This window comes from Ursus americanus, chromosome X (assembly GCF_024610735.1).
Source record: "Ursus americanus isolate L20-20 chromosome X, mUrsAme1.1.p, whole genome shotgun sequence".
In the NCBI taxonomy this organism is placed as follows: domain Eukaryota; kingdom Metazoa; phylum Chordata; class Mammalia; order Carnivora; family Ursidae; genus Ursus; species Ursus americanus.
In genome coordinates, this window is record NC_142164.1 from 121,503,259 (window position 1) to 121,531,047 (window position 27,789).

Consider the following 27,789-nt stretch of genomic DNA (forward strand, 5'->3'; position numbering starts at 1 on the left):
AGGAGTAACCCAGTAGGACATTTTGACCTGATTCCTTGAGAACCCAGCCATCTCAGCTCCCTGGTTTATAAACTCTGAAGCAACCATTGGGGTGAATGGTGATGCCAGGCTCATAGCTTCACGGCAGAGTCTGGCCTCTATCATCACTACATTTCCAATATTTTTTTTTACTTTGAATTTATTTTTTCTGAAAATAATATTTTGATCTTGGATTTCTTTTAGTTTATACTCACCTGTAATCCCCTTTTATGTTCAACACAAATCACTGTTTTATGTTTTTGGGGTTTTTTTTGATAGACTGCATATTTACTTGTTGCTTTCAGCAACAGCTTATCCCTATGGGATAAGGTCAGTCTTCCCTTGACTAGGCATGTTTATCCCAATCACTTTCAAAAAATATGCATTTGTGAGTGCTCTGTTCTCGTTTAATATTTTCTCTTTGTGTGTGTATGTATCTATGTAATTTTCTCCTCTCCTGAGTTTTATGGTACGCTGCATGTGTTTGGTTCCCATGGAGCCCCTGTAGGTCATTACCCCAACTGCCTGGCAATTTTTGTGCTATTAGTTGACACTGTCATAACTTCAGTCAAAGGGCTGATAAGCTGCATTTCTCTTTTTTTTTTTTTAATAATTTTTATTTTGTTATATTAGTCACCATACAGTACATCCCTGGTTTTTGATGCAATGTTCCATGATTCATTATTTGCATATAACACCCAGTGCACCATGCAATACGTGCCCTCCTTACTACCCATCACCGGCCTATCCCAATTCCCCACCCCCTCCCCTCTGAAACCCTCAGTTTGTTTCCCAGAGTCCATAGTCTCTCATGCTTCATTCCCCCTTCTGTTTACCCCCCCTTCATTCTTCCCTTTCTTCTCCTACCGATCTTCCTACTTCTTATGTTCCATAAATGAGTGAAACCATATGACAATTGTCTTTCTCTGCTTGACTTATTTCACGTAGCATTATCTCCTCCAGTCCCGTCCATGTTGACAAGCTGCATTTCTCAGTCGATCATCTTCAGGAGGTGAACCATGACTATGGGCTCTGCCCCTTGAAGACATAGGAAGTCCCTAACTGCATAGTTCCACCAAACTCATTCATGTTTTCAAGAACTTTTCTATGCCTCGAATAGTTTTAACAAATAAAGCTTGTGTAGTAATGATGTTCTTTTCTCAAGAGGTATCCTGTTCCCCCTGTGTTGCTTCCCTCCAGGTAGGTAGATTCAGTCTACGATTATTCAGTAACCCCTTATTTCCATGAATCCCTTATTTGATGCGAAGCACCCATCTTTGCCCATGGGTGAGTTCTTGATTTGAGCGTAACTCAGTGCTGGCAGGAGCACCTGACCATATTTCATGGGAAACAAGCAATGACTGGTTTTCATTTCCCCGACGCCGGGAGTATTGGACAGTATCTCGAGTCCCACCTGAAGGATTTAGTCCCTTGGGTCTACAAAGATGCGTTCACACCTTTTGTCATTCAAGACTTGTGTGGATGTTTCTCTGATCTTTAGTGAAATTTAACATTGGAGAAGAGGCATCCCAACCTTATTTGCTGTTGTCTTTGCCTGATGTCCTGCCCTTTGTGCCCTGGATGACCTTAGAATTGTCCAGCGTTGAAGAGCAACCACCTTATAGGATGTGGTCGCTGGCCATATGGGCAGTTAGCAACAGTCTACATGGTTCACAGTCACTCTTCCCCTTGCGGATTTGAGTCTTTCTTCGCACAGACCTTTGCATAGACTCATTTTTCTCTTCCTCAGCTCCTTTCTTCGGACACTGACTACCCTTGGGTCCAGTCCCCGCTGTCTGCCTTCTGTCTCTATGTCTCCATTTTCCCCTCTGTTTATCCCTTCGCCGTTTTCTGCTGCATTCTGTGTTAAGCCTTCTCTCCACATCACAGCCTCAATTCTCAGCAGTCTTGATTCTGATCCTTCATCTGTCTGGTGCTATCTCGGGTTCTCCAGAACATGGTTCCATAACCTCTCCCGTGAGCACTACCAAGAACCCTCGATCTCATTACCTTACCCCTTCATCTCTCGTTGTCATTGAGATGGTGAAGGAATGGTCCTCGTAGCTCGTTCTGTTCTCTCCTGCCTTCTGCAAGCCTCCCTGTGAGTCAATGCTCCTCATCCGTGTCTAACGTAGTAGTTGTATTTTCATGGTAACTGTTGTGACCACATACTTACATAGTGCATTCTATTTCCTCTTTTGGTGTTTGCCCATTTTTTCTCCTGGGTCCCAAGATTGTTTTCTCCCCCTACATATAGGCAGTTGTTTTTTTTTTTTTAATGCCGTCTCTTTGCCCCTGAGAAATGTGGGTTGGTTCGCCCCTCCAATGATGGTAGCAAGTGACAGTAGACAGTTCTCTAATGATAGCACCAGGCTAGAGTAGACAGCCATGCAATGATGTTGGCTCATTTCACCACACAGCATTGCCTTCCAGGACGCATTATTCATCCTAATCATCATCACAGGGTCAGCAACCCCAGTATGGCTGTGGCCCTGTGGTCCCCCATCTTCCGCACCATCTTGCTGGGGTCATGCACAGAAGGTAGGACGGGCTCCCAAGAGGATTCCTGCCCTCGTCCCTGTCCCTACCCTAATCTCTCTCCCACCTGGTTGCATCTTCCTTCCAAACAAGGATGTGTGTGTGTGTGTGTGTGCGTGTGTGTGTGTGTGTGTGTGTGTGTGGTGGGGGGTGGGGGAGCCTCTTTTTTTGTTTAAACAATTGACAAACTGGATGACCCATCTCCCCCTGAAATATTAGTGTGTTTATTTTCAACTCATTGAGGTATGACTCCAGGAGACGAATGGTTTGTTAGGGAATCCTTGTCCCAGGAATTATTTTGGAAGCGTTGTGAATAAGTGGAACTTAGTGTCTCACTCGGTCGATGAGCGTGTCTTAAATCGCCCAGGCTTTTCTTTATCTGCGCCACTCCGCTTGGTTACCAATTAGGCCAGTATTGGAGTTTTCTGGGTCCCTTTGGGTTCCCTGTGGACCCTGAATACACTCCTTTTTTTGGCCTTTTTGGGCATACCTTTGGCTCTGGGAGATGGAAGATGGACCCTCAACCTTGAGTTTCCCCAAGATTTCGCCAGTTCAGATGCCTGAATACCTTGTAGGAGGGATTGAAGTGTTAGGGCTCCGTTTGGAGAGCTCGTGTCAATCCCCGTGCCGGCCCTCTCTCTGCTTCTTCTTACTGACTTTGTGCCTGGAGTGACCCAAGCGAAGCCCGCCGGGCCCCTGCTGAGTCTCGCGGAGATGCCCAAATATGAGATTTCATCCCAGAGAGCTTCCACCCCGGTGCGTTCCCACAAGGCAGCCTGGAAGCGGCCCTCCAGAGCGCTGTCCCCGCGCAGCGGTGGGAGGTGACTTAAGCATCCTGGGTGGATCCTGCATCTCACAGACTCAGGGATCTCACAGATCGACTGCAGGGTGCCATGCAACCACGGAAGGTGACTCAGCCCTGAGCGTCTGGGGCCACGGCCCGCGGGTAGGAAGGTGTTTTGACGCCGCAGTCGATGGGGCATCTCAAGGCAGCTCATGTCTTTGCAGACGGTCTTGTAGGAGTTTTATTTTAAGCATAATCTGCTTCCTTGCCACCGATGTTTCTGTGACTCATTCCCACGATCTCCGTGGAGGAAGCAGACATTCCCCAGTGAGGGCACTTCCTGGTGTTCACGAAACCATGCGTTTTTGTGTTGAATACCTCATGACACCATCTATTTTTCTTCAGAGTCATGGCCTCGTTTAGGGACGGGTGATCCTCAAAGTTGGAATGGAGGCTTCCCATTCTGCAGGTGATGAACGGCAAAGCACGTCGGACAGAGTCTCCTGGTGTACATTTTAGCCCAGGTTCATGGTCTCCCACTAGGGCTTCTAGGGGATACACACGCACAGGTATTTGTGTAAAAGCAGGTGTGCCGTGTGGCCCAAGAGACAGAGCCCAGCGGACAAGGTGCAGAAGAACCAGCTTGGTCATGTTAACTGAGCTCGCTAAGCGGCCTCAACACTGGACGCTCAAGGCCATTGACTGGTAGCATCTTGGATGGGAAGTTGGGGTGCCTCTAGCCTCCCCTTGCTGAGCCCCAGAGTACGTGGGCTGTTGGTCTGGTGACCCCACCCCCTGATGGGCAGTGCATCCAGACCTGCAGTATATGGCCCTCCCCACGCCCACGTCCGTGACACCAGCCTTCCACTGAATGGTATTTCTGTTTCTTTCTGCCACCAAACATGATGACCTGCATTGCCCCTGAATCAGAAGGTCCCTGCATCAGCAAGGCAGCCTCCCCAAGGCTGCTTGGCAAAGTCCAGAGACAAAGCTATCAATGCATTACTTATGAGCAGTAATTTATATTCAAATACTTAATATGTGAATTACAAGTATTCTTATCTACTCATCAGAGCGATGTGGAAAGTTAATCAGTCTCATTTTGAATTAAATTGTGTATTAGGGCATAAAAATTTCTTCAATTTCTTTTTCTAAAAATGGCATTTAATTGTAGTAAGGATAGTTAACATAAGATCTACCCTCTTAACACATTTTTATTTTTTTATTTTTTTTAAAGATTTTTTATTTATTTATTCGACAGAGATAGAGACAGCCAGCGAGAGAGGGAACACAAGCAGGCGGAGTGGGAGAGGAAGAAGCAGGCTCATAGCGGAAGAGCCTGATGTGGGGCTCGATCCCAGAACGCCGGGATCATGCCCTGAGCCGAAGGCAGACGCTTAACCGCTGTGCCACCCAGGCGCCCCCCTCTTAACACATTTTTAATGTGCAATACCGTGTGGCTAGCTACAGACATGCTGTTGTAGAGTAGATATGTAGAACGTTTTCATCCGGAATGACTGACGCTCTATCCCCGTTGACCACCATCTCTCCACATCCCCTTCCCCCAGTACCCGGCAACGCCATTCTACTTTCTGTGGGTTTGGCTATTTTATATAGAACGTGTAAGTAGAATCATGCAATATTTGTCCTTCCGTGAATGGCTTATTCCACTTAGCATAACGTCCTCCACGTTCACCTGGGTGGCCGATATGATAGGATTTCCCTTCTTTTTAAGGCTGAATGATATTGCGTTGTGTACCACGTTTTCTTCCTCCCTCCATCCATCGATGAACATTCGGGTTGTTTCTACCCCTTGGCTGTTGTGTTTAACACTCCAGTGAACACAGGCTGGACATCTCTTTGAGATCCTAATTTCCACCCTTCGGGTAAATACCCAGACGTGATGATACGGCCGTTCCATTTCTAATTTTTTGAGGACCTTTTATACTATTTTCCATATTTATACTATAATTCCACATTAATGTGTTTCCGTAGGCAACAGCTGGCCATGGGACACAGCTTCCACTTCCACTTGCCTTTCGATCCTGCTTCTTCCCAAGCATTATCTGCATGTACCTCTTTCTTCTCTCTGGCAAGTCCTTCCTACACCTGACACACCTTTGAGCTGCTTTTTTTTTTTTTTTTTTTTTTGAGAGAGAGAGTAAGTAAAACCCATACATCCAGAGTGACTGTGTGAATGACCCATGGTTGCAGAGGACCAACCCCAGCTGCAACCAGCCCAAGCCATAAGACAGGTGCCTTTGCTTCTAAATCCATTCTACACTACACTTTACGTTCACTTCCCCTTCGGTGACCAGGATGGGGATTCAGGCAGCTCTAGGATGCCTGTTTCCAGCCTCCAATGTCTACTTTTCCTGTGGACGAGCTTCATTCTCCCAGACGGGCTTCTCTTCTGTTCTCCTTCTCTTGTCCTGCCTCCAATGCTGGCAAACTGTGTTTTTCTCATTTGGACTCAGGCCATTCCAGGGAAGCATTCGGATTGGTCTGGTTTGGGTCCCACACCTGCTCGTGGGTTTGCACTGGGAGCTGGGGTGTCCTCATCAACAACTTCCCCGGAGCCCACAAGAGGAGTGGGCGGATGGAGGGAAACAGCTCCCAGGGTGAAGCAGGAATGGAGGGGCAATTCTTGGGTGGGCAGAACTATGAATATCCACCAGCAATGGGAACTGGTGGGGAGCTTACGGTCTAGTTGGGAACAGATGCCGCCACTTTGCACATGACACTGCAGCATGGGTGAACTGCTCAGCTCTAGAAAGTAGAACCCCATTTGGTGCAGGAAGACTCCTTGGGGCATTACATCCCTACCAAAGGGAGTGAACAGAGCAGGGTCCTGGGAGTCAAGTGACGGATTTATGGTGGGGTGAAGCCAAAGGAGGGTTGCAAAGGTGGCGGTCAGTGCTTGAGGGATCAGGAGATGAGGCTTCACAGAAGCATCAAGACAGCTGGCAGGAGGGGAAGCCACAGGAGGGAAAACCAGGTGGTTGCAAGATGCACTAATTTGCACAGAAAGGGGTGCCAGCCTGGGCTGTGGCCGTAAGTTTGAGAGTCGTTATCAGCTTATCATAGACGTCAAGGCAGAAGGTAGGGAGAAAATTTACGAGGGTCAGTATAAAGGTGGTGACCAACGAGGACCAGATCTGAGCCAAGGCATTGGTGGCCCAGAGAGAAAGGAGTGTCTCTGTAGCCCTTGCCGTGGGAACATGGAAGATGCAGGGAGCAGATGATACCTGAGATGAATTCCACGATTCTTGCTCCAACAATTTGATGGCGAGGATTGCTTTTCTCCACCCACATCCGGGATGGAGCTTTGGGTGTTGGAACACAGTAGGCAAGACCCTAAGAACAGAAGCATCTGTCCAAGGAGGGAAGGAGGGCTGAGTAGGGAAGAAGGGCCAAGGGGGCAATCCGTGAAGGGCGTCAACATCCTGGGACAGGTCTGCCGATTCCACCTGACCCAGACACATTGAAAGCCACAGTCCCAGTGGTGGGCGCAGCATAGCCAGGTGACCTGTCCCATTGATGTTCCAGAATGACAATGCTTCAAGAAGCTAGGAGTCGTTTGGAAAACGGTTGCACACACTGGGTTTCAGGTCTGTCTTTGCTTTCTGAGCTGGGGCTTGGGATGCCATTTGGGGCGTTGTCTCTTTCATGGCCTGGATCATCTTCAAATGTGGTGGCTCCAGAGTGAACATTTGCGTCTTCTGAAGGTCGCCACCGCTCGGCCTGCTGGGACCGACTTCCTCAAGAGCCTCTTCTCGTTGTTTTTATATCCGCAACGAATCTTTCCTGCGAATCACTGAATTTTTTTAGATTACAAGATGGCGGGAGAAGCCAAATATGCCTTCCAAGGGACAAGTGAGAAGAACACAGCCGTGTGGCCCCATTGGCAATGTGAGAAGTGGGTTGCAGCATGGAGCTGGGTCTCACTTTGGTTGTACCCGCTGTCAGTGCCATGAGCTCGGGAGTTACATAAGCTATGAGTGACTAGGCGCCGGTCTGTGCCAGCAGCCAACTGCTGTGTCTTGGGCCAGCCCAGGCATCTCTAAGTTTCCAGGAGGAACACATGGCTCCTGTGTTTGTCACCCGGTGAGTTCATCCGGTGACTATTTTTATGCTTGGGGACTCAGGAGAAGGGCCAAGCTGTGCCCAAACGCAGATAGGGGCCCGCCAGATGGGCACCGCCAGGCACCAGTCACCCTCCTGCCCAGGAGCTAGAAATAGAACCAGCCCCGGGACAGCCAGTTCAGTGTCAGAGTGCGTACAGCCTGGTGAAGGTGAATCTGGGATGTTGGGGTGGTTGGCTTACGGCATGATGACAGAAGACACAGATCAGAGCTTTGACCCAGTGGCACCATGACGTTCCTATAGATGTTGGAATACTCTCCTGAGCACTGATTGTCTGGCCGTGTAGTCTGCAAGAGCCATCCCGTCTCACACCGCCATCGATTTGGTGCATGGCAGGAGTTGGAGGGAGCTCTTGCTAGACCTCCAAGCCCAGAGGTTCGAGCTTCCAAATCACACGCAGGTGTCCATCCACAGACAGACAGATAAGGATCATGAACTGTGTGCATACAGTGGGATACTGTGTGTGTGTGTGGGGGGGGTCCTACTGTGTTGTTGGCCGTAACCTGGAGCCCACAAGATGTAATACTCACGCAGAACGCTTGGGGCTCATGTGACCAAATGCAGGACTACACCCTGTCCCGTTGTGCAAATTACATGGCTTGTTGTCCACCTGGTGCACTGGCTTCCTGAGGACTCTGAGCTCCTGTAATTGGCGGGAAACAGGAGGTCTTGTATCTCCTGGGACCAGCCGGGCTGAGCACTCGCTAATCAGTGGTGCTGGAGACAAAGCTGGGCACGCCAAGGCAAAAAGCACACCATTCAGAGATTGTGTCTTGGTCATCCTGCGACCCGCACGCGCACAGAACGGTCCTATTTCTTTGAAATGGCTGCACATTCTTCCTTCCACAACGCAGGTGTGGCATCTCCAAGAGAGGACACTAAAACCATGTTTTAATACTCCCCAAACCTTCATTACACACACGTTCGTAGAAGTAACACTGCCCAGTTCCATGTGACACTTAACATTTTTATCTCTGCACAATTTGATGTCATTATCCCCAGTTTAACACCTACTTGTGAGGCTCACATGTGCCAGGACCCAATGCTCACATGTCTCGAGCTCAATTTTGACTTTTCTTAAAGCAGGATATCTTCCTTGTCTAGAAATCAATTAATAGCCTGGCAAAGTCAGCTCTGTGCTTTGGTTTGTAAATATATATATATATATATATATACACACACACACAAAACCAAAAAATATATATATACATATATATTTATTTATATATATATTTAATTGAAACTAGAATTATTTTCTTTCGTATAAGCAACCACTTTATGTCATTGCTTGGTTTGCTCCTTACGCACTCACAGAATTGAAGATAATTATATCACATTACCTAGAAATAAAAACCCAAGTGTTTGAACAAGGCTGCTTGTACGTGAGGCTTTGAAGCATACGGTTACAAGTTTGCTGTCATGGCTTAACGTAGAAAAAGCAACGAGGTGGTCACTTCAGGGGATATCAGTTCCAATATTCGTGGTTTGAAATATGACCCTAATGGCTGGAACTTTTGTTAAAATACTGCCGTAAATACTTAAGTAACCATATTAATACGGAATACAGGAGTGCTGTGAAGTCAGTAGACATGATCAAAAGCACTTTGATTTTTAAATTACGTTGGTATACTTCCACAAAATGACAGTCCTTTGACAATACAGGTGGCCATTGGAAACTGAAGTTAGGGCTGACAAACCGGCAAGGAACAGCCTCAGTTTGTTACGAATGCAGGGAGTTCTTCCATCCATGCCCGCTTTCTACAAGACGCCATGGCCATCACAGGAAAGATGGCGGCTTGTGGTGAGGTTGTCTTAAGATGCAGGATTCGTTATTTTTCCATTATGGTGAGGCCAACAGGTCAGGACACAGGTGCCACTGAAAAGATTGTGGCTCACAGCTCCCAAAAGGAGGGAACGTGACACTCCATGAGATCCACGTGGAGAAGCACCAAGGTTGGTCAAGCCGCAGAGGGAGAGTGGGGACTGCGGACAAGAGCCTTTCTTGTGGTTTCCATGGGAGGGAGCAGGGGAGGCAGGGTGAGCAGGCTTAGGATTGGCCAATCTAATCAGCTCTGGGGCACAGGGCCTTCCCTAGCTGTCTGGCACCTGCCCTGGGGAGCTGAAGGCAGGTGCGCAGTAGCTCAGAGAATGGCAGCCCCATAGAGATCAGGGTTGGGGTGTGGGCTCTGGATTGCTTGGCTTGCATTTAAAAGGAGAGTCATTTGCTCTCTCTAGGATTTGGCTTGCCCTGGGAGGGGCCGTCCCTCGAGGATCAGCATGACCCTAGTGTCAAGGCATCAGAATCCAGAAAATAAACATTGGACAGACAATGGAGATGATGAGAAGACGACAGGATCTGGGACATATTTTGAATTTTCCAATCGAGCAGAGCATGGCAGAAATGCAGGACAGTGAAGGGACCCTGAGGCTTTTGTTCCAAAAGTTGGAAAGATGAAGGTGGCATTTACTGAAATGCCGAGGATGGTGCTCATGGCTCAGGAAGGAAAGATCCAGAGAAAGTTGGTTGAACTGTAGGACAAAGGAATCATGAGCCTCAGTATGAGTGTCTGTTCATGTCTTTAACACTGTACTAGTTTCTTACATCTGTCATAACAAATCACAACAAACAGGAAGGCTTAAAACCACAGGAACTCATCCTCCCCCAGCTCTGAAGATCAGAGTCTGAGATCCAGGTGGGGCAGGACCACTGAGATCCAGACGGGGCAGGAGCACTGCTGCTAAGATCCAGGTGGGGCAGGGCTGTGCTCCCTCCTGAGGCTCCAGGGGAGGGTCCTTCCTTCCTCTTCAAGCTTCTGGGCTCCAAGTGTCCCTGGGCTGATGGCCACATCCCTCCCATCTCTGACTCCCATCTTCATGTGGCTTCTGCTCTGTGTCTGTGTCTCTCTTACAGGGACACATGCCACTGGATTTAGGGCCACTGTGATCCAGGACGAGCTCATCTCAAATCTTTCACTTCATCACATCTGCAAAGACATATTTCCAAATAAGGTCCCCTTCCCAGTTTCCAGGATTTAGGACTTGGACATATCTTTTTGGGGACACAATTCAATCCACTACCGAGGTCAAACAGTAAAATACATGGGGTTGGTGGGGGAGGAGGGCCGTTGAGAGTTGTAGCAGTTGGGAGTTCTTGCAGAGTGAATGTTCATCCTGATTTTCATAAATCCTATTCAGTCCCATTTTGCTCCTTTTACCTCTGACAGGGGTGGTGACATTTTAAGTGCTCCCCACATTTCAGCGTTGACTTCCTGGCACCTTCCAGGGACCGCAGTGTGATCCTCTAGAGGTATTAATTCAGACTAAGTGGATTACGGGACAGCCCTGGGAACATAGAGGTCCTCTGTGTTTTCACATGTCCCAGTCATTTGCCTGGAACTGGCTCCAACCTTTTTCCTAACTCACTGGGAGCCTCCCTGAGCTGGTGACACCTGTCACATGTCATCTCGTTGCTGGGGCAGAAGTATCTGCTGTGAATTACAACCACCCACTCTTTCCCGACTAGCCTTCCAGCCAGGGCTGAGTCACTTTGGATCCAGGTGAGAATTAGAGAACACTGGCTGGTCCTCAAGGAGGATTTATAGGGAAACAGAGACCCTGTGCCCCGTCTTCCTCTGTGTCCCCTGTCCACAGCTGGCCATGACTGCTGTATGTCTTGGGATGTGGTCTTATCTGGTGGCTCTCCGTGTAGGATTCCTGGATGAGTGATATCAAACATCCGCTGGGAATGTCTGAGAAATGCCACTTCTCAGGCCCCACCCCAGACCTGCGTGGGGCACAAAACTCTGGAGGTGAATCCCCCGACTTGCATTTCCAACCCCCACCCCCACCCCGCAAAGTGAGTCAGTATACCCTACAGTTTGAAAACCACCATTTTCCATCACACGTGTTCCTCCAGGGAGAACAGAATGTCTACCGACCGTCATTGGTATTGGGTCCATCCTAAGGCTGTGCGTATATGGAACCTTATAAATTAATCCTCTGAAACCCCAAAAAGTTGATCTGAACCCTACAGACGCTTGTGACAAAATGGGTACAAGAGAAAATGGAATTCCCTCCTTATTCCTTATTGTGTTTCTCTGGAAACACAACCTGTTTTTGTTTGCTGAAAGGCAATTAACCTTGTTGCCCGGTAAATGTTACCGCAGATGTCTGACATAATCAGAATGCATTATCCATAATAAAATGCTCTTTATCAAGAAAATCTGCAGGGGATTGCAGAGAAAGGGGACAGTGACTAAGGCTCCGTGCCTCCAGATTAAACCCTCCGACCGAGAGACAGGATAAGCATCTAAGGCAGCTAAGAAGGTTTTACTTGAAAAAAAAAAAGGCAAGAACTCAGCACCGTATTAAAAACACTGCATTCTGTGACTCACACCTACTTCAAGGGACCTGCTATGGGTCCCTTTCCTGATGTCACTTAAGGAAATGAAAAATGGGGGCATAATAATAACAGACACCTTTAGGGAGCTTTGGAGATAACCACAAATATGATTACAAAATTAAATATGAATGGACCGAATTCTCTAAACAGGTGTCACTGGAGTAAGTTAAAAAATTAAAGTCAAGGAAACAATTCCTTACAAAAAGTCGACTTAAATCCAAATTTTGGTGTGGTTTATGATGGTAGTTCCGGGTCTGGCGCAGGACCTTTGGTTTTCCTGGATGTGTTCGGGGTGCTGTGCATGTGAGCGTGAGTGCACGGTCTCGGGGACCGTGTGGACTAAAGGATTCAGTTTTCCCAAGAACGGTCTAGCATTGCCCCTGGCTGTTGAGAGGTCACCTCTAAGCTATTGGGAAGTCCTGCCTCAGTTTACCTAGGGGCCTTGGGAGATGCCCCATAGCTTATGGTAACAGTGACACTTATAGCGAGGGTCTTGTGCTTTCAAGGGCCACGTGCTTTCAGCCTGGCCCCTGGAGGGACTGGAGACGAAGGTCCATCAGGCACGTGGTCTGCCATGTGTATGTGACTGACTCCCGCTACAAACCCTGTGCTTCACAACTCAGGTGAGCCTCCCTTGGTCGCAGTATTCCATGGATGTCATATACCACTGCCACGAGAATTAGACGTGTTCCCCAATCCACTGTAAGACCAAGGATGCTGGTATAGGAAAGTGCCTTCCTGTGTGTTTGAGCCATCACTTTTGGCCAAATCACGTGGAAATCGAAGCGTTTTCCGTGGCTGTACCGTGCTGGTGATCTGAAAGAAAAGTTATTGAATATTCTTGCTGGATTTCAAAGGAGGAAGATCCAGGTGTCTTTACCGATGCGTAAAATCGACACTCTGGTGATTTGGGGCTGCACTGGGATAGGCTGTCACCAAGTGGTGGTCATGCCCCAGAGAGAAGGGGCCAGCTGGCAGACACAAATTGCATTTCACATGCACACGGTGCTGTCGCTTCTTTTGTGCCCATGTGTGAGGCTCCAAGTGTTTGGCGTCATCTGTTTACCTAGACTCCTGGCTAACACAGGGCGGCTAATCCCCACATGCTGTCACCCAGCCAATGCCTAATTTGTCCAATTAGCAACCTAATTTAAAAAGCACTGTGAAAATACCACTGCAATGCTATATTGCTTTTGCCCATCTCCCTCCTTCCTGGTACATTTCTCCAGAGTAATTTTTACTCGGTGCCTTTGCTTTGCGGTGAGCTGCTCGCTCCCTGGGGCCTCATTACGGATACCTTCTATCAGTCAGTCTGTTCTTTTCCTCCCTGCCTTTTGCAATGTCTTGGTTGTCACCTTCCCTGACAATCCGTCGTTCTCCTAACAAAAAGAGGAATTTCAGGGTGAAGGACGTAGTTACTGAGCACTTAGTATACGTTGGGCGTTATGCTAAGAACTTTGCACAGCTTGTGTCTAGAACATCCCAGAGGTGGGTACTATTCTTGGCTCCATTTCAAACATGAGAAAACCAGGTTAAGGGGCCCGGCTTCCAAGTGTGGAAGCCTGGACCCCAACCCATGTGTGGACAGCTCCTGAGCCTCTCCTCTCATCTTCTAACTCCATGGACCCCTTCATCATCACCTTGGGGTCCCTTGGTGACTCCTCTTCTACCTCCTTCTCCGTAAGTCCTGGACATTTTAGAGACATTTGGAATGCCCCGTACCGTGTCCTTTTTTCCTCCCTCTGGTTCATACCCAAGGTTTCCCATCTTTCCTCTCTCTGTTGACTTCCAGGTCTACACTTCTGCAATCAAAATGGCACCCTCTTAGCTCATTGTGTGTGAACCGCCTCTTGCCCTTGAATTGTTCTGCCTTCTGTATCCATTGTGGCTTGATGTGTCATTGGTATCAAGGACAACCTTTTCTCTGGGCAGCAGGCACTAAGTGCTGCTCACTGTATGGTCCACAGACTACTGAGGACGCTGTTCATACAAGATGGGTATGAGGCATTTGCTTGGTAGATTATACCAAACAAAAAACTCATAGCAGGTTCCTTGGGGTCTAGAATTTGAAAGTCATATTAATGCCATTAAATGGGTTAAATATCAAGAATCGGAGCCAGTGTTCTCTGTGTGTATAACAAAAGATGATGGTCTCCCAGGATTGCTTGCGACTTCCTAGGTTTACATTTCAAGTGATCCAGTCAGTAGACATGAGGGTCAGTCAAGGCAGATTGGGCTGATTCTAGCTTTCAGTAAATTATCCACCCATAATGAATGTTCCAAACGTGTGAAATATGTACCTGTATCCACCTGTCATCCTGGTTATTATTGGTGACTGTGGCGAGCTGAGCAAGGTGTCCACAACCAGATTTCAGAACTGGGGCTCATGGTGTTGTTCTCAACCGGACTTCTCTGGCTTTGCTGTCCCCACTGCCATCTTGTTGGGCTTCTCTGGTTTTCTTGTCCCCATTGCTGTTTTGTTGCACTTCCTTGGCTTAACTGTCCGCAGTACTGTCTTGTTGGACTTCCCTGCTTTGCTGTCCCTGCCACCATCTTGCCAGGCTTCCCTGGCTTTGCTATTCCCACTAATGTCCTATTGGACTTGGCCAATTACCTTGGCTGTCCCCACCACCATCTTCTTGGAGTTCCCTGGCCTTGCTGTCCCCACCACCATCTTGTTGTCCATTGGTCCAGCTTTGGAAACTCAGATCTGCCTCAGCGCTGCTGGGACAAGAGACCTGGAGAAAAACCAACATGGCGCTTGGACAGAAGACCCAGAATTGTGATCTGTAGGCACGTCTTCCATGAAATGACCTCTGGATCCCTCAAATGAAGTGTGAGCCCCACACATTCACCTGGCATCAACGTGGGGCACCATGCATACCTGCAGGCAAAGTGTAGGTGCTCTGTTGGAAGAACACCATGCATCCTTAGTCTCTTTCCTTATTAGAAAGTGAGGGATGGGAAGGGAAGACTGTGTAGCACATGGCATCCCTAAGTGGAACTCAACCTCCTCTGTGCAGATTTCATGTCTCAGATGACTCCTGATCTGCAGTCACCACCTGGAGGTCACAGAAGGAGAATAAGCTTCTGGGGACATAGCCGTTGGGGTCCCTCATGACACTGCCTAACGATTTTGAGCCTGAAAATCCACTCTGATGAGATTTTAAGCCCATTCAAGCATGTTTTCTTGCAGCCCTGACTCTGGGCGACGTGGGGCCATGTGTATTCTGACTTCTGTTTTTCTCTAGAGTATACCTGAATGTCTAGCCTCTGGCCGCATGTGAAGCATCTACTTACAGAGTCATTTTCTGTCGCCGTGAGGACCCGTCATGGATCATCATTAGCTTTAAATTAGAAACAGGTGCAGAAGCAGGTTCTAAAGATAAATAGGATGCATGCAAGAAGCAAGCCACAACAACCTGGCATATGGCCACCCTGCTGGAGAGAGCCGTGACCCAGAAAGGCAAGAAGTTGATGGTCAGCGCTTTGGAGGGCTTGGCACCCACAGGGTTTCTTAGCCCTGTGCCTTGACAAGACAGAGATTTTGAAACATCCTTGATAGCTTCTGTGCTGTGTCGGCTGAATATGCCAGAGCAGACATAAGACCTGACACGCACATGGTCCTGTATTTGCCGCGTGGCTGTAAACTGGGAAGGCCAAAGTATATCCTTGTGTCTCAGTGGCGGAAGCACTTAACAATAGTAAGTGTTTGGCGTGATTCCAGCACTCCCGTGCTGGGTTTGCCAGACAGCTTTATGGGTGATGACAAGCAGGTTTAGCTGGAGGCTAATGCTTACGGGCGTGTTCTCGGTTGACACATGGTGGCATTTACAGCTCAGATGAGCCCCCCAAAAAGGAAGGCATTATCCCAGTCTGCAGATGATGACCTGCTGTTAGAGTGAATGTTTGTCCCTCCAGAATTCACACGTAGAAACCTAACTCCAAATATGTTAGGGGATGGGCCTTTGGGAGGTAATTAGCATTACATGAGGTCATGAGAGTGGGACCCCCATGATGGGATTAGTGTCCTTATAAGACAAGACTCCAGAGAGCTTATTCTCTCTCTCCCATCTGCCATATGAGGACAGAACAAGATGGCGGCCATTGACAAGCCACGAAAACTGCTCTTGCCAGACACCAACTACACGGGCAGCCTCATCCCAGACCTCCAGCCTCCAGCCTTCTCATCTTTAAGTGCCGTGGGCTCTGGTGTTTGTTATGGCAGCCCCACCAGACTGATACCATCCCACAGCTTGAAGAGATGGAGGGACCTACCCAAAGTTGACCAACCAACAAGTGCCTTGGAGGTAGAATGGGACTCAGGCAGTCGAGCTCTGAAGCCACTCAGTGATGGGGTTGTTCTGTCCCCCTGGAGATGGACCACATCTTTCAGGGAACGTATGTGTGAATGTGCATATGTGCATTTGAGAACCTCCGTGGAAAGCTCTTGAACCAGGTCAGGGGACAGTCTTGCTGGTGGCCTTCCTCTCCCATTAACATTGAAGTCTCCCCAGCCACGGAGACGAGGGAACTCTTAGGTCAGGAAGAAGCATCTTTATAAATGAGAGACAAGACCATATCCCTCCAGGTATTACTTGTGAATCTCAGAAATAGGGGGTCTTCCAGTGTCTGATCTGCCATGCAGAGTTTGGTCTGTCCTCATATGAAAAAACCGAGAGACTGAAAACTATCAAGTCTTCCTAGATCCTCAGAGAATAGCAGTCACAGGGCCAAGTGCTGTCCTTGGAACTGGAGACACATAGACACACACAGGTGCACATAGGTGCATGCTAAGAATCGAGGGTTAGTGGGAGCAGAAGCTCCCAGGGAGTCAGGCACAGGTAGGGATGCTTGCAGGGTGATTGATGACCTTCTGGAGTCTGAGTGTGGACAAGCCTGAGAATTTGGAATCTCTGGGACTCACTCTGGTCCAGATGGAGGGGGCTGCACTTTTAGGGAGATCCCCCTGCAGGAGTGCCGCCTCGTTCCAATGATGAATATTGGAGAAATACTCCATCCTGCGGTGGGAGGGGATAGGAACCATTCTGGAAAATGCCCAGAGAATTCCTGTCCCCTCCTGTCCTCATGGGGAACGGTTTCACCAATACCCGAGTGGTCTGTGGGGAGTGAAATAGCCAGTCTGGAATTTGACAGATACTTTGTGTGGATGAGGGAAGGCGATGGTGTTTTCTTAGCACTTCCGTCAAGGTACCAGCAAAGCCATGTGTGGTCTAGGAGACACCACCTTGTTGTAAAGTGGCTGGCTTCCCTGCTCACCCTGTGCAGACATCCTCACACTGTGGGGCCCTGGTGCCACGGATGACCAAGCCAGACCATCTGGTTGGAAGAGCCCACATAGGGGACCCCTTCAGCACAGCTAACCTGGATCTCACCATCCACAGGCGTTCTGGGTTGAATCGTGTCCCCAGAATTCATATGTAGGAGTCCTCAGCCCCCGGACCTCAGAATGGAACTGTATTTGGGTATAAGGACTTTAAAGAGGGGATTAAAGTAAAATGAAGTCAGTAGGGTCGGTCCTGGTCCATAACATGGGTCTTTATAAGAAGAGGAGATGAGGACATAGACACACAGAGGGATGACCACGTGAGGACATGGGGAGAACACGGAGTCTACATGCCCAGGAGAGAGGACTTAGGAGCTCAGCCCTGCCTGGATTTCAGACTCCCAGCCTCAGCCCGCCTGGATCTCAGACTCCCAGCCTCAGCCCCGCCTGGATCTCAGACTCCCAGCCTCCAGGACCAGGAGAGAATAAATGTGTGTTGTGTAAGCCTCTCTGTTCACAGTGCTATTACCACCAACCTCGTGAACTCATATGACAGGAAATCCAAACATCGTTCCCTGAAGAACATTACTGCTAAAATCATTACCATTTGGGTATCTTGAAATTGGCAAGAAAAAAGCAATTCAGATAGGCTGCAGGCAGAAAGAAAAAAAAATCTCAACAAAAACCCAAACAAACCAAAAACCTAAAACTGATTGGATGGAGTCAAATATTATGACAAACGCGAACATTTTAGGTCTGCACCTTGAAAATGCTGGCAGATCCTTACAAAATAAGAACTGAGTTGACATTCGTTTTCTAAATAGATAACCAGGACTTACTTACTTTCTTTCTTTCTTTCTTTCTTTCTTTCTTTCTTTCTTTCTTTCTTTCTTTCTTTCTCTCTCTCTCTCTTCCTTCCTTTCTTCCTTCCTTCCTTCCTTCCTTCCTTCCTTCCTTCCTTCCTTCCTTCCTTCCTTTCTTTCTTTTGTTTTTTTTTCTTAACAGAGAATATTTTTTTTTAACTGTGGTGCATGTTGTCTGTTCGGATCTGACACAGAGGAAGAAGACAAATACAATCCCCCTGTCTGTGTGTGTGTTTCTGTTTAAGATGCTGTATCCATATGTCTCAATTGTTTGCTTTGCGAGTGCCTCCAAAGATAACCCCAAGGAAAGGACAGTCAGTGGCTCCCAGGCAGGAAATGCAGAAAGGGGAGAGACCAGTAGGGCATTTCCCCCCTGACACAACAGACATGCCCATTGACACAGTTAACCTCACTGAGAATACTGTGTCTGTGTTTTCCGATGTTCCTTCCGGGAGTTTGCATGCTGCCCCCAAGCATCGCTTCCAGCCAAAGGCGCCAGTTGACCTCCTACAAACCCGGTGGTGTGCAGATGTGCTTTTGAATTTATGAATTTTGTAGACAGTGTCGTTTCCAGGCTGATGGCTAGATGTGAGATCGTTTTGCCAGACTTCAGTACTTCTGACGTCTCAAGCTAAGGGTTTAACATGCGGTTATTTGAATGTGCTGATAACTTTTTTCTTTTTTTTTTTTGCTATTTGAAAGATTTCTAAAAGTACATAAATGATATATACCTTTATATATTATCTACTTTATTTTTTATTATGTTATGTTAGTCACCATACAGTACATCATTAGTTTTTGATGTAATGTTCCATGATTCATTGTTTACATATAACACCCAGTGCACAATGCAATACGTGCCCTCCTTAATACCCATCAGTGGCCTGTTCCAGTCCCCCACCCCCCTCCCCTCTGAAACTTTATCTATTTGGATTATATATAAACATAATAATATACAATATAGGGGAGCCTGGATGGCACAGCAGTTAAGTGTCTGCCTTCAGCTCAGGGCGTGATCCCGGCGTTAGGGGATCGAGCCCCACATCAGGCTCCTCCACTGGGAGCCTGCTTCTTCCTCTCCCACTCCCCCTGCTGTGTTCCCTCTCTCGCTGGCTGTCTCTATCTCTGTTAAATAAATAAATAAAATCTTTAAAAAAAAATAATATACAATATAATATAATACATAGTATGTATCAAATGGTACATATAATATATATTGTGTTATATATTTATTATATTTATATAATATTTATTTTATATATTTATATCACATATAATGTAACATATACCACAATAAATATAATCTACAAATATATATAAATATAGCATATACAAGTTCTGTATTTGGGGCACCAGGGTGGTTGAGATAGTTAAGCATCTGACTCTTGGTTTGGGCTCAGGTCATGATCCCATGGGTCATGGGATCGAGCCCTTCAACCAGCTGCACACTCATTGCGGAATCCGCTTGTCCCTCTCCCTCCTCTTCTACTCCTTTCCCCACTCAACATGCTCTCTGTCTCAAATAAGTAAATAAAATTTAACAGAAAAAAAATTTCCGTATTTAATATGTAATAATATGTACTGAAAGCCTTTGGTTTGGCTGATGTCTGTGACACTACAGTTAGAAAGGGTTCAGATCATCCGATACTCTTTTCGACCTGTGGTCTTATGGCTGCATTAATCTGAGAGCATAATAAAGCACAACTGACATTTTTTCAGGGTGCGTTGAAGACATACATGCACCCCAAAGTGTTGTGCCACAGCACCCATTTGAGCCCGGGTTTCTGTGCTCTCTCGCTTGGCGACTAACGCCTTTCTCACTAGCTTGCCGCAAAGCCCGCGTCGGTCCCAGCACCCTGGCCAGACTTCACCGTCGTCCTTGGGCTCTTCTCAGCCGTGTGATGCAGAAGAAAACAGTTCCTTGGGAGAAAAACAAAACAAATGAAAGACAGTCCCCTGCGCAAAAGACATCCACCGTTGGGCAATGCTGCAGTTCTTTGGAGGAAAAACAAAGGGCATTCTGGGTCTTGATGGCGTGTGTTCTCCGGGAGGGTTTAACCACGTTGTTGAACAGGCTCTGCCAAATTTTAATGTGTGCTTTACGAGCGTGGGAGGGAAATGATGCGGAAAATCGAGGTGGCACCCCAACAAAATGAGAGTCATTACCATGCAGATGCTGGGACCCGCATTCCCTGATCTGATCATCAGGCCCCCGGGTGTGCTGCTGAAGGACGCGGGGCAAGGCGTTTGGTTCAGGATGAGAAGTGCCGTAATTTCCAAGAGAGACAAATAATACCGGGATGCTTTCATCTTCCCCTTGATGGGATGCCTAACGGTTTCAGGGACAATGATTTGGGAGGCAATACTCATGCTACGCCACCTCCCTCATGAAATATTCATAAAGTAAACACAGAGCACCAGGCACCATCATTGCCTTGTTTGTCTGCAAGTCGGCGGAAAGAGGAGAGGCCAAAACAAGCAACGAAACGAAACCAAACAAAATGATTTCTAGTGCTTAGGTAACATAAAACAAACAAAAACCCAAGACCTGTTACTGAAATTGATTCTTGCCTTCTGTTTTTATGAAATCAGTCCAAAAAATTTTCCCGAAGTGTAAGCATGATAAGCCAACGGTGATGTTTACAGAAGTGGTAAATTCTGGAGTTCCCCATAGCGCCCGAAGAATTTTCAAAATCCGACATTTTTGGAATGTTTCGTTATGCCCTCTATGTCTGAAAAGTTGATTAATTGTGTAATCAATTCATCTAGAGATTATCAGAGTCTGGATGTCTTCAGGGGAGCTTGTTTAAGAGAAGAAGGAAGGAAGGAGGGAGGGATGGAGGGAAGGAAGGGAGAAGGAGGAAGGAAGGAAGAAGGGAAGGAACAGGGGAAGGAAGGAAGGAAGGAAGGAAGAAGGGAAGGAACAGGGGAAGGGAGGGAGGAAGGAGGAAGGGAAGGAGGGAAGGCAGGAAGGAGGGAGAGAGAGAAGGAGGGAAGGAGGAAGGGAGGAGGGCAAGAAGCAGGGAAGGAAGGAGAGAAGGAAGGAAGGGGGAAGGAAGGAAGAATGGAGGGAAGGAAGGAGAGAAGGAAGAAGGGAAGGAAGGAGGGATGGAGGGAAGAAGGAGGGAAGGGGAAGGAAGGAAGAATGGGGAAGGAAGAGGGGTAAAATGGGGAAGGGAGGAAGGAAGGACAGAAGGAATGAAGAAGGAGGAAGGATGGAGGGAGGGAGGGAAGGAGGAAAGGAGAGAGGAGGGAGGGAGAAGGAAGGAAACTGGACCCCAGTCCTACAAATTCAGGGAACTGAATTTCACCTACAACCTGAATGAGGCTGGAACAGGATCTCGAGCTACAGCTGAGACCCCCGCCCCATCTGACACTTTTTCAGTCTCCTGAGACCCTGAGCCAAGGACCTGGCACTCCCTGACCCAGACTTCCCATTTAAAGAACTGGGACATAATAAGTGGGTGTCATTTCAAGCCAGTACACATGGGATGTGTTGTCACGCAGTGTAGCCATCTGCTACAGCTGGCCCCTCAAGCCCCCAGTCCCGCCCAGAGGGAGGACAGACCTATATGTGCAGATGCATCTATACTCCCTGGGTTCAAGCTGTTCATCTGCTGTCTACACTCAAGTAACCACACTCCCTTCTCACCAGCGAGCAAGAAGGGCGAGCCTGAGAGCCTCCGAGGAGGTCAGATGCCGTAGACAGCAATTCTCTTGATGTCCTAAAAACCTGGTTACGTACAACTATTTCACTGTGCTTCCCATGTGGCTGATGCTTGTCCTTTCTACCTGCTTTGTTAGCGCCTCTGGCTGACCCATAATACCACCACTTAGCATGCTGGTTCCATGGGCACAGGAGGGCGTTTCTTGGGGTCCCATTTTCCCGCATTCCTGGCCACCAAGCAATTCCCTTGAAGCATTTGAATTTTTTTTTTCATGACTGAGGTATTTATGGAGGTACCTGTGTATTTTAGAGCGTCCAAGGTGATTTTTTTTAAGGAAGTGGCATGATAATTTCTTGTATGTATACATTTCGAAATGATCACCGTATCGAGTCAATGAACACATCCATCATCTCACGTAGCTTCCACTTTGTGTATGCAGTGAACCCACTTGTGACAAATGGCAGGATCGCCTTCTGTTTCAAGGCTGAGTCATATTCCCTTACGTGGATGGACCACCTCTTCTTTGTCCATCTATCCATCCATCGATGGGAGCTTGGGTTGCATGCATTCTTGGCTGCTGTAAAGAATGCTGCAGTGAGCCTATCTCTTTCCTCCCCTGCTTTCATTTCCACTGGATGTGTCCCCAGACGTGGAATTGCTGGATCACATGGCAATTGTATTTTTAACTTTGTGAGGAAACTCCATGCCGTTTTCCACGGCGGCTGCACCAGTTTGCATTCCCACCCACAGTGCATGAGGGTTTCCCTTTCTCCACATGCTCACCAACACCTGTTACCTCTTGTCTTTTTGGTCATTAGCATGCTAACAGGTGCAGGGTCACCTCCCCTTGGGTTTTCGATTTGCATTTCCCCCATGGTTGGGTATGGAGACATTGGCATGGGATCCGAGCAGGAAACCCCTCCTTAGGAGTTAAGTTTTAAGAGGCACACCATGCTGACCAGCAGGCACGAAGCCCTTGCTAACGTCCTTGTGATGTTCCGATACCTAAGCCATATGCAGCATCCACATCGCACCTACATTAATGAGCAACCCATGAGCATCAGGGCTGCTGCAGCCCTCTGGGTGCATAAAGCAAATTAGATCCGCAGGAGGACGGTTCCCCTCCTTGGAGAAGGAATTGTTTCCAAGCTCTTTAGAAACCCCTGTTTCCATGCAACACGCTGAGTGCTTCCTAATCGGCTGGTCTATACATTGGTTCCATTCTGCTTTTTCCTCTTTATGTTGAAAGCACTTTCGGGGGCACCTGCTGTTTTGTCTTGGGGCACGTCAAGTGTGTTCTGTCAGTTTCCACTTTCCTAATCAATGTGGGCATCACAACCGTCTTCAGGCTCTGTAATCTGAAAATTCCACACATGTTGACGAGAACGCGTACCAAACCTCATGAGTCATGTTGTTGTTGGCTTTTTTGGGTGGTGGCTGTTGCCGTTTTATGCTTGAGCTGCTTGGGCTCGAATCTGCAGGGTCTTACAATGCCGGGTGGGTGGGCCAGGTATCTCTGGAGAGAGAAAAACGGTTGAGAACACCAAGAGAAATGGGTTTCCCTGGAGGTGGCGTGGGTACATATGCGTGGGCATGGACAATATCTGTCTGTAGTATGGCTGTCTGAGGAGGCGTTTCCCTTGACAAGGACGAGCCGACACTCATGGCGCACAGAGGGGTGACGGGTTGCTCTTTCAAGCTCCTTCTAAGACAGCATCCAGTCTCTAAGACGTCTTTGGTTAAGGAATGGGAGTCTTCAATACAAAAGGCTGGGCAGGTGACTGAGGACGAGCTGCCCCTGCCTGGCTGTGCCCACCGTATCCCTGCGAGGACGGGCAGCTGTCGCGTGCAGGGCCCCAGGTCTCAGATGCTGGCTGTAAGGCTGGGTCAAGGTACTTGGGTCTTTGTAGTAGGACTGACCCGATAGAACGCTCTGAACAGTACCATGCACCCTGCGTGTTGGAAAGAGGGGGGGTGGTGTGCCACGTGGAGCTGCATACTGTCTGAGCTGCCGTCTGGGAGAGGCCTTGTGGGACCCCTCACAGGGTCCTGGGCTCCAGGATGGGCATCTGGACAAGTCCCCGAGCCTCGTTCCAGACAGGATGCCCGAGGCCTGATGCCGTTCTCTGCCCGGACGGTGTCAGCACAGCCTACTTCTCCGGGGGACCTTCCCTCCCTGCACACCCCGCCTGGAAATACAGCTCCAACGTTCAGCATTGGCAGCGGGGCCTCAGAGCCAGCAGCGGGAGGAAGAAAACGCTCCTTCCTTCATTCACTGTGTTCCCTCCCTGCCAGGGAGCTCTGCCTGTCTGGCTGTCTGCCTGCCTCTGTCTCTTTGTCTCTGTCTCTCTCTGTGTCTGTCTGTCTCTGACTATCTCTCTGTCTCTGTGTCTGCCTCTGTGTCTATCTTTCTGTGTCTCTCTGTGTCTCTGTCTCTTTCTGATGGTCTCTGTGTTGCTGTCTCCCTGTCTCCCTCTGTCTCTGTCCCTATCTGTGTCTCTCTCGCTCTCTGTTTCTGTCTTTATCTCTGTGTCTATCTTTCTCTCTGACTATCTCTCTCTGTCTCTGTCTCTCTGTATCCCTCTATGTCTGTGTCTCTCTCTGTTTCTCTGTTTCCCTGTCTCTCTGTCTGTTTCTCCATCTCTCTGTGTTCTGTGTCTGTCCCTCTGTCTCTGTTTCCCTTTGTCCCCATCTCCCTCTGTCTCTATGTCTATCTCTGTCTCCCTGTGTCTCTGTGTCTGTGTGTCTCTCTGACCATCTCTCTGTGTTCTGTGTCTGTCCCTCTGTCTCTGTTTCCCTTTGTCCCCATCTCCCTCTGTCTCTGTGTCTGTCTCTGTCTCCCTGAGTCTGTGTCTGTGTCTCTCTGACTGTCTATCTGTGCTATTTCTCTGTCTCTGTGTCTCTCTGTCTCTGTCTGTCTGAGCTGTCTCCTCTCCCTATCTTGCTGTCTCTGCCTTGGTCTCTCCATCTCTGCACATGCACACAGAATACTGCCCCCCACCCCCGTGATGGACACTTCTGGAGGCAGGCTCCTCTGTGCTGCAGACCTAGAGAGCAGGATTTCACGTCTCTACAGACTAGCGCAGTGTGTGCATAGACAGCCAGCCGCCACGTCTGCTTCTAAATTTATTCTTAAGAGGAACAGAGCAACGTGTGAGGGGCAGGGAGTGCTAAGGAAACTGCCCTCCTTCTGGACCCCGGCACTTTGCGGGTCCCCATTCCTTCCCTCTGGAAGGGAGGGGGGCATAGCCTCCAATAGCTGCCCCCCTGCCCTGGGGTTTGCCTGAAGTCGGTGCAGCGCCTGGCAGCTCCTGGAATGTGCTGTTGGGTCCCGGGGTGGCTCTGGCTGCCCCCGCTCACAGCACACGTGTGCCTCGCCTCCTGTTCCAGACAGAGCAGGACATGGTTTCCTAGCACCAGCTGACCCTGGACACCGGGGACAGGTGTCTTTGCTGTTGGGACAAGGTTGAGAGCTGTCATTTCCCACTGGGGAAGCCCCTTCCCACAAACAATGCCTGTCCACCTTTCGGGAAGCATGCTCTTCCTAAATTCACCCCCATTCCATCGCGAGGGGTAGCAGTTAATGGGCAGCTGAGTGAAGTCAATCCTAGCTTTTTCTGCCAGCAGGCATCTTTAAACAGATGACCTCTCCGGAAATGATCTTGTGCTCTTTTCCCTCCTGTTAGACACATTCGCTTTTGTTCAATCCCTAAGAGTTTTTTAATTTACGTGTGTGTTCGCGACTTTTTCATCTGTGCATATAGATGTTACCAGCAGGGTCAAGTGCTTTCCAGATTTTGTCTCCCCCGTCCCTTTTTGATGCCGCCTCTTTGCAGATTTTTAATAATCAGTATTTTCACAGAAAAGTATTCATTTCCCTGAAAGTTTCATCTTTTTGTTATCAATTTCACATATTAATATGGAGAGAATTAGGAACCCATAATTACAAAATCTTCCTCATTACAAAAGACTCGTTCCTATTTGTAAATTTGCATTCTTCAGCCTTGTCAAGTGTCTTAATCACAGCTTTCTCGGGTCCTTCTTTCTTTTCTTGTCTCTCCGATCTGTCAAATGCTCAAAGATAGACCCTCGCTAAGTCTCCTGTAAGAACTGGGATTCTCGCTGTCTCTCCCTGCATATGTAGGAATTCTTGAGAAATACAGCGCAATGTTATGCTACTCTGAAGAGAATGTGGTGGGAAATGGCACAGCTCTACCATGGTGCATCATATCGATTGAGCATTGAGATCATAGCTAATAATTCTCTGTGTCCCATTAAGTTTTAGTCTTGAGGTATCCCTACTTTGTAGGAATGAGGTCCTTCCCCCATTGGGTTTGCATGTTTGTTTGGTAACTTTTGGCCTTTTTTATTCCTAATCCTCACTTTTCAAGACTATAATCAACATATAGAAGAATTTATCTCCCCCTCACCGCCCCACAGTGGGAGGCCGCCATATTGGTTTTGAATGAGGACCAGTGGCTCAGGGTTCACATCTCCTTCCTGGGTCTTCCATTTTGTCTGTGTGGATGACTGGTATACCTCGTATTTTCCACTCATCTATTTGGCACATATGGTACTTCTTGCCCCTGAGGGGTACATTCAAGTCTCTCAAAAATTTCTGTAAATATCCAAATAGAAATGGAAGGTATCATTGATGGCGTTCCAGGTAGAATGGAAAATACCACCTGTGTCTCCTCCCATCTCCGACTCCCAGGTGCCCTGCTGGATCAATGACCCTCGCCCCATTTTCCAATCACACTGTGGGGCTTGGGCGGTGGAGGAAATGCAGATTTTAGGTGGATATGCCAACTGAGCCCCTAGCAAATGAGATTTCCTGTGTCTTGTGTGAGCTCAGTCCTGGTGCTTCTGTTCAAGTGGCAACTTGCCTCGTATGTTCCCGTTGTCAGGGATGGACCCTGGGATGAGTTCTAGTCTGCAGTGACTGCTCTGCCCTCCCCAACGATGGGGCCTGGTTTACGGGCTCAGATTCCCTATGCAACATTAGCCCCCTCTGCCATGCGATCCTTCCCCTTTGTGCTGGTGATAACTCTGCAGCCATAAGGGTGAGGGGGAGCGGTTCCTGAATTAAGGTAGGAAAGCAGGTGTTTATCGCCATAGCGTGCAGAAATGGGGCCAAACCCTTCGGCTGCCTCACAACGCAATGATCTCAAAGTGGAAAGGTGGCTCTCATGTTTCTGGCTGGTTAGGAGCCCTTTCCTCCAGGGAGCAAAGAAAAAGCATCTTCTGACTTTACAAAGATGTAGTAACATTGCTCTGGTTCTGGAAGCTGGGCATGTGTGTCTACCAACCCTGTTATCATCGGTTCCAGTTATTGAAAGTAGTGTAGCCTTTTAAAAAAAAATTATATCCTCGTGAATATGTTGGGGAAGAACTCGAATGGTGTCTCAGGAATGCCTATCCAGATGGCACTGTATTCTAGAAGAGCACTTCCCAAGCCATCTGTGGCAAGACTCCCCTTTCCCAAATCTGTCACCGATTCATACCGGTGTAGATGGGGCAGACCTGAGTTACTAGAAAAATTAAATTTAAAAACATGCAACATGGAGGCCTCCAGTTTTGCCTTTTAAACATCATTGAATTCAGCAAACATAAAATGACTGTTGATTTTTTTTTTTTAACTTTCTAAACACTCTTCTCAATGTCGGGCTCTGTCTTATGGCAGACTGGTAACCAACACTTCACAGGATGGCCCCCATCTGTAGATTGCACTTGGAGGGGGCTTTGATCCAGAAACATGCGCACCCCCACTCCCACCGTATTTCTTTATGGAAAATACTGAAAAGGGGTGCTTCCTCGTCCTCACTGGCCATGCGACTTGGCACGTGTAGGCTTTGTTCTTCACACCGAAGGAGCTGGGGACTGTAGACTATCTTAAAATGTCCCATCCAAGTGAAAGCAAATATATATGTTCCAAAATACATACCCTCCCAACCGAGGGTTTGTGGCTGGCCCTCCTGCATTGTGATAATTTTTTAGACTTCTTCATTGGTTTTAGTGGGGGGAGAAAGAGAGAGCAAGAGAGGGGAGTGACGGAGGGAAAAGGATGGAGAGAATCTCAAGCA

At 48.1% G+C, this 27,789-nt stretch overlaps 1 protein-coding gene across 7 annotated transcripts in view; it reads left to right on the plus strand.

Annotated features, from left to right (window-relative positions):
* DHRSX (dehydrogenase/reductase X-linked) overlaps positions 1–27,789 on the plus strand; it is a 230,120-nt gene that overhangs the window by 82,550 nt on the left and 119,781 nt on the right. The window lies entirely within an intron of this gene.